The sequence below is a fragment of the Heterocephalus glaber genome, unplaced genomic scaffold (assembly GCF_053883595.1).
Source record: "Heterocephalus glaber isolate CG9 unplaced genomic scaffold, H.glaber_assembly_v1.0 deba00001733, whole genome shotgun sequence".
Lineage (NCBI taxonomy): Eukaryota > Metazoa > Chordata > Mammalia > Rodentia > Bathyergidae > Heterocephalus > Heterocephalus glaber.
Window position 1 is genome coordinate 18,908,239 of NW_028258444.1, and position 6,000 is coordinate 18,914,238.

The window sequence follows — 6,000 nt, forward strand, 5'->3', positions numbered from 1 at the left end:
TGGCTGCCTCCTCTATTCTCAACCCCTCCCCAAAGGCCCAACTCAAAGAGTGGCCCAGCCAGGATGTCTCACCAGAGGTCTTGATGGGTGGGCCAAACCCATGCCAGCAGGAGTTCATATCCCAAGGCACCAGGAGTGTGCAGAACAATGACTGTTTTGAGAACAGCCAGGCAGGATGAGGGAGTCTGCTTCTTTAATCCTAAGTAACTGTGACAACTACCTCCTTAGCTCTCTACATGGAGCCACCCTGCCAAAGGACCGTTCTCCCTTCTAGTGACCCACCAGTGGAACCATCCAATATAAAAAAGTGAAAGGGAATTTTAGACCTTTCTAGTCCCACTAAATTTTAAAGGGGAAAGAGACTGAGCCTCCGAGAGGCAAACTATCTTGGCTAAGGTCACACAGCAGACTAGGAAGATCAGGGCTGAGTTTCTAACTCTCAGGGCATAGGTTTCTACCTGCCTGCCATGAAGTACCTACTCCTCTGCAGCCCACGACGTCACCTCTCTAGGTTCTCTCTCTTCAGAGGCATGAGTGGAGAAGGACGTTGGAAGGCTGAAGCCACCTCACACATGGACCTGATTTTGAGAACAAATTTGAACTATATAGGAATACTCTCTTCAGACAGGAAGATGGGGTTTCTCTAGGCTAAGAACCCAGTGATCCCAGTTTGTTCTTAGAAGTGTGTGTTTGGGAAGAGGCCAATTTGAGAAGTGAATTTTGTTGCTCTTCTGGCCACACAAGGGGTCTCTGAGAGCCAACCGGGAAGATGTCTTCAGGATAAGTCTGCGACAAGGCAGGTGGGTTACATTCATTTTCCACAAAAGTACTGACCACACAGTGGTTAGATATGGACTCCTCTCTCCACTGTTCCCCAAGGACCACCCTTGTTCCTGGTCTCTTCTTCCAACTACTTCCTCTGGCTGACAAGTGCGCTTAGACAGGAGGACCCATGGCGGAGGGGCGGAGCGGCAAGGAGGGAACAGAGGGGACGCCTTTAAGCTCCCTGGCCCCTCAGGAAGGCAGGCCTTTAAAAAGCAGCTGCTGGGCGGGCTCAGTTGATCCAGGACTGAGCCGCCTGGAAAATCAGGCCTATGGGAGGAAAGGGCTCTCTGTGCCCTTGGGGCAGTGCCAGGACTGGAGAGACTGAGCGACTTTCGGTCTAGCATAAAGAGAAGCTAGGGTACAACAGCCGCTTTCCTAGGAAGGCTAAACCAGGGGAGTGGCGGGTACAGACAGATTCTCTGCATTCTTCTGGCACCGCAGTCAGGACACGGAGAACCTTTTCCGCAGGCACTGCCCGGTCCCTACTCCCTGCCCAACCCCTCTCTCTCCCTCAGCCTCTCTTCAGGGTGCACTCGGCCAGGCTTCTATCTTCTTCTCGCAGCCCCTCAAAGCCTCAGAAGGGCTGTTCCCAGAGACTGGGTCTCCCCGCCTCCTCGCGCCTCCCCCACGCCCTACCGCCCTAGGCCACAGGGACTGAAGGAGTGAGAAGAGCAGCCCCAGGCTCGTTTCTGCGCCTGCGCTTGGGGGAGAGCGCCCCCCAACCCTGCACCGCGGCGCAACACCAGACTGTGGGATTCGGGTGGGGTGGGATGCGCAGCTGGGACAAGGTCAATGCTTTCAGAGAGGGAGGGAGGCCGGCCACCGGAACATCCCCCAATCCGGAAAGTTTCCCTTCCGGGGCCACGGAGTGTGCGCGAGGATGGCGCAGGGGGCGGGAGGGGGTGGGGTAGGGTGGACAGAGTCGCAGCCTGACCCCCTGGGACAGTGCGGCGGGAGGGAGGGGCAGGCGGCGAGAGGAGGGCAGGAAGCCGTGGCGCCCCCTACGACCCAAGGTTGCCAGAAGAGCCGTACTCTGCACACTCCCCAGCCCCTCGACCGGAGCTTACAGAGCCCCCTACCACCTTACGGCCCTTTAAATCCCAAGTAGGCCTGGAACTCACCGAAATCAGGTGTTGAGCTGGGCCAGGGCAAGCCAGATCTGCCGGGTCCATGGCCGCGGCTCGGGGGCGGGGGGCAGAGAAAGGGGGGAACCGGAGCCGCCTCTTGATGTCAAGGCTTTAAAGGGGCCAGTGAGTCCCGCCCCTCGCCAAGACCCCGCCTTCCTCCTCCAGCACAACCAATCCTCATCCATTCTGGCTGCACGCTCCTCCCAGCTCCCCGCCAGATGGTCCCAGGACGAGAGCTAAGTCTGCCGGGCTGGCGCGCGCCGCTTCCGCCCGGGTAGGAAGGGCCTCCCCACCCCCAATGGAGAAACAGTCTCCGCAGCCCGGCTTGGTAAACCTTACCAATGTCTTGGTAGGGGACTCCGGGCTGGTTCAAGGGGGTGGGTGAGCGGGGCGTCCAGAGCAAACTAGGTAATACCCGAGCCCACGGGCGTGCGCGTCCGCTTCTGTGGGGCTAGACTTGCACGTGTATATTTGGTTGTGAGCGTTGGTGTTTGTAATTTGTCTTTCTGCGTATGTGTTGAGTGTAAGTCCATGGGTTTACACTTAAGTCCCTCCTTGGCCTTGAATGCTCCTGCTTTCTTCTTCCACGATCTTTCCTGGAGAACTGGGCGCTAGGAACAGGCGCTGCCTGTCAGAGAGCAGTGTTGCCCCTTTTATTCTTCATTGGTTTAAAAGAGGGGTAGGCAGTATACAAAAAAGAATATAGCATTTTGGCCACTTGCTATCTCTGGGGAGACCAGTTCTAGCCATCTGTGTGAAGAGGAAACAAGCTCAACAACCCACCCAGGCCCCTGCAGAGACTTCTGAGCCCTCTCAATACCATTCTCATTGGTCTTTAAACATCTGTTTGTCGGGATGTATTATAATCTTCACAACTCAAATTGTACTGATTGGCCCACATATGCAGGTTCTGAACTAAGTTCTACAAGGAAATACAAAGGAGACCTAGACACTTGTCTGCTTATTTTATTAAAATTGCTTCTCTTGTAGGTATACACAGGATGTGACTTAAAGCATCCAATATAGTCCAATGAAGGAACATACACAGTGAGGGAACATTGGATGGTCACACTGGTTAGGATGAAGAGTTCCTCTCTGAAAGAGGCTTTTTATTTAAAGTGGGATGTGAAGAAATTTGAGCAGGATTCAGGCAAGATAAAGACAGAGGAGAATCAGAAAAGAGCAAATTGTCAGCATGGGCCAGTGTTCAGGTTAAATTAGTAGGGTGGAAAGTGACAAGTTAATGCAGAAGGTTTTGTATGGAGATCAGAATGATACAGATTTGACAGAGGAGAAAAGTTATTTTGGGTTCTTGAGCCCAGGGATAACTTGATAAAAACAGTGTCTGAGGACAGTTGTTGGAGCCTAAAAGATGGTATGACATTTACTCTTGCCAACTCTCAAAAAAAATTTTTTTTTCCAGTACAGAATGAACCCAGAACCTTCACACTGAGCTACATCGCTATCTCTTTTCTGAATTTTTGTAGTTTGAGGAAGTGTCTTGCTAAGTTGTACAGGCTGGGCTTGAAATTGGATCTTTCAGAATGCTGGGATTACAGCTGTGTGCCTCTATGCCCAGCTCAATTTTTTGCTTTAAAAAAATTTTATTTTACAAAAATTTGTACCACTATGCCTGGCTTAGTAGTCTATTTTTTTATTATGTGATATTTCATTGTATGATTGTATCACAACTTATTTACTCTCCAGTTGATAGATATTTGGGTGTTTCCAGATTGGAGCTTTATTTATTTATTCTTTTTTGTGAGACAGGGTCTCACTATATAGTCCAGGCTGGCCTTAGCCTCCTGGGTGCTGGGAATACAAGCGTATGCCACCATACCTGGCTGGGGCTATTGTGAATAAAACTGCTATAGATATTCTTGTGCAAATCTTTTTATGGACAAACATTTTCACCTTATTTTTTGATGATATATAATGGCATCTTTGGGACCTTACAGCATTGACTCTTACTCAGTCATCCAATATTTATTTATTTATTTATTTATTTATTTATTTATTTATTTATTTTTGGTACCAGGGATTGAATTGGGGTCCTTGCAGCTTGTGCAGCAGGTGGCGAAACCACTGAGCTAAATCCCTGGCCCATCCAATATTTATTAAATAGGGATCAGTGGACTAGTCCTGGGATAACAAAAATTGGACATAGTCCTTTCTAAGTCTTTGAGAGAAAAACCTTAAGTCTGTCAGGCAATTAAAACTATTTTTGGATGCTTACAAATAACTGAATTTTTGGAAACAGAACATCGACATGACTTTTACTATTCATTCAGATGTATGCCCTTGTTTAATGATCACAGCTTGAACATCTGCACTTTTCAGAGGAAGTAATTTCCCTCCTTACAGGGTTTTACACACTTGATAGTTTAGGTGTTCAAATTTTGTAGATTCTCTATTGTTATGGCTTGTGTTTAGATGTCCCCCCAAAGCCTCATGCAGATGAGGTGGGGCTTTCTTGGGAGCTACAACCATCAACAGTGCCGCAGGGGCAGAGCCACCCAAGCCCTTTGGAGTTCATAACTTGCCCCAGATAGCCAGGGATAGTGGAAGTGGAACTGTGGGATTTAATGTTTGCCCTGCTGGATTTTGGATTTGCTTTGTTCCCATTCCTTTGTATACTGCTGTCTGTAATTTTTGGAATGGAAATGTCTATCTTGTGCCATTGAATGTTGGAAGTGTTTAACTTTCTTTTCATTTGTACAGGGGCTTGCAGCTAAGAATTTCCCATAAATCTCAGAGGAGGGCCAGGGATTTAGCTCAGTGGCTCCATGCCTGATCACAAGCACAAGGTCCTGAGTTTGATCCCTGGTACCAAAAAAAAAAAAAACATCTCGGAGGAGACTTAGGACTTAGACTTTTCAGCAAGGCTGAAACCTGTTAGGACTTTGGCAACTCCTGGAGATGGACTAAATGCTTTTTTGCATAAAGGGATGTGCATGAGTCTTTGGAGGGCCAAGGGCGGAATGTTATGGCTTGTGTTTAGATGTTCTCTCAAAGCTGCATGTGGATGAGGTGGAGCTTTCTTTTTCAGAGGTGGCTCAATCTGGACTGTGTGATGCTGGGATTAAGGGCATGTGATTACTGAACATGTGAGTGATTGGTTTGGCACCACCTTCATCCCAGTAGTCTGGATGAGATAAAAGGGGCAGAAAGATGCTGTTAAGGTCTCTTATAGCTTTTTGCTGTCTTCAGCTGCCATGAATTGTTGCTCCTCTGCCACCCTGGCTTGGAGCCAGGCAATTATGGACTGAAACTTCTATAAACTGTAAGCCAAATAAACCTTTCCTCCTTTAACTTGGGTGTTGGGTATTTTGTCTCAGCAATGAGAGAAAAGTAACTAGTACATCTATGCGTCACAAACTTCATTCTCGGTGACAGGAGGTAAACGATTAGCTACTATTGACTGCTCCATAATTCTTTTGTCTTCCATGACGTTTAAAACATTTTCATTCTCAGTGCTGTTATTCACTTATTAAAAATTAGAATTCCAAAGTTGGTTCTCTACTCGTGTTATATACTAATCAAATATTGTCCTTTCCTCAAGTTGTTATAAAACAAGCTAGGCTTCTTAGGTGTCTGGAGCTGTAAGCTGTTGGTAATAAACCAGATCAGTGGTGTGGTCTAACTCTAGATGATCTCAGAGAACTACCCCCTCACTGCTCACATCAGCAATTTGAAATGGGGTTCTTGGGTTCAAGTACTGTGTGGTTATTCATTCAGTGTTAAGGCACTTTACCCCTTGGGGTTGACACAGCTATTTAGCCACTCCTTAGATCAGGAGCTGGCAAATGGTCTCTCTAACATTTTAATCTGGCTCTTCTCTAGGTTGGATTGACTCCCAAGCACAATTTTGATATCCTTCCTGCTTGGTAAGAGGAAGAAAGGAGCTGATTAGCCTGGGCAACTTAGCAAGATCCTGTCTCAAAATAAAAAAATACAAAGGGCTGGAATGTAGTTCAGGGCCCCTGAGTTCAGTTCCTAGTACTGGGGGTAGAAATAAGGGAAGGAGCTGGTTAATATTTGGTTCATT

The 6,000-nt window shown here is 47.8% G+C and overlaps 1 protein-coding gene across 2 annotated transcripts in view; it reads right to left on the reverse strand.

Annotated features, from left to right (window-relative positions):
* Nckap5l (NCK associated protein 5 like) overlaps positions 1–2,080 on the reverse strand; it is a 38,062-nt gene extending 35,982 nt beyond the window's left edge. Inside the window, exon 1 of one of the 2 annotated variants that reach the window (XM_004863012.4) lies at positions 1,947–2,080. The gene's annotated coding sequence lies outside the window, so the exon portion shown is untranslated. The remainder of the gene's footprint in view (positions 1–1,946) is intronic. The other variant, XM_021243043.2, reaches the window with a different exon arrangement.
* Between the last annotated feature and the right edge of the window lie 3,920 nt (positions 2,081–6,000).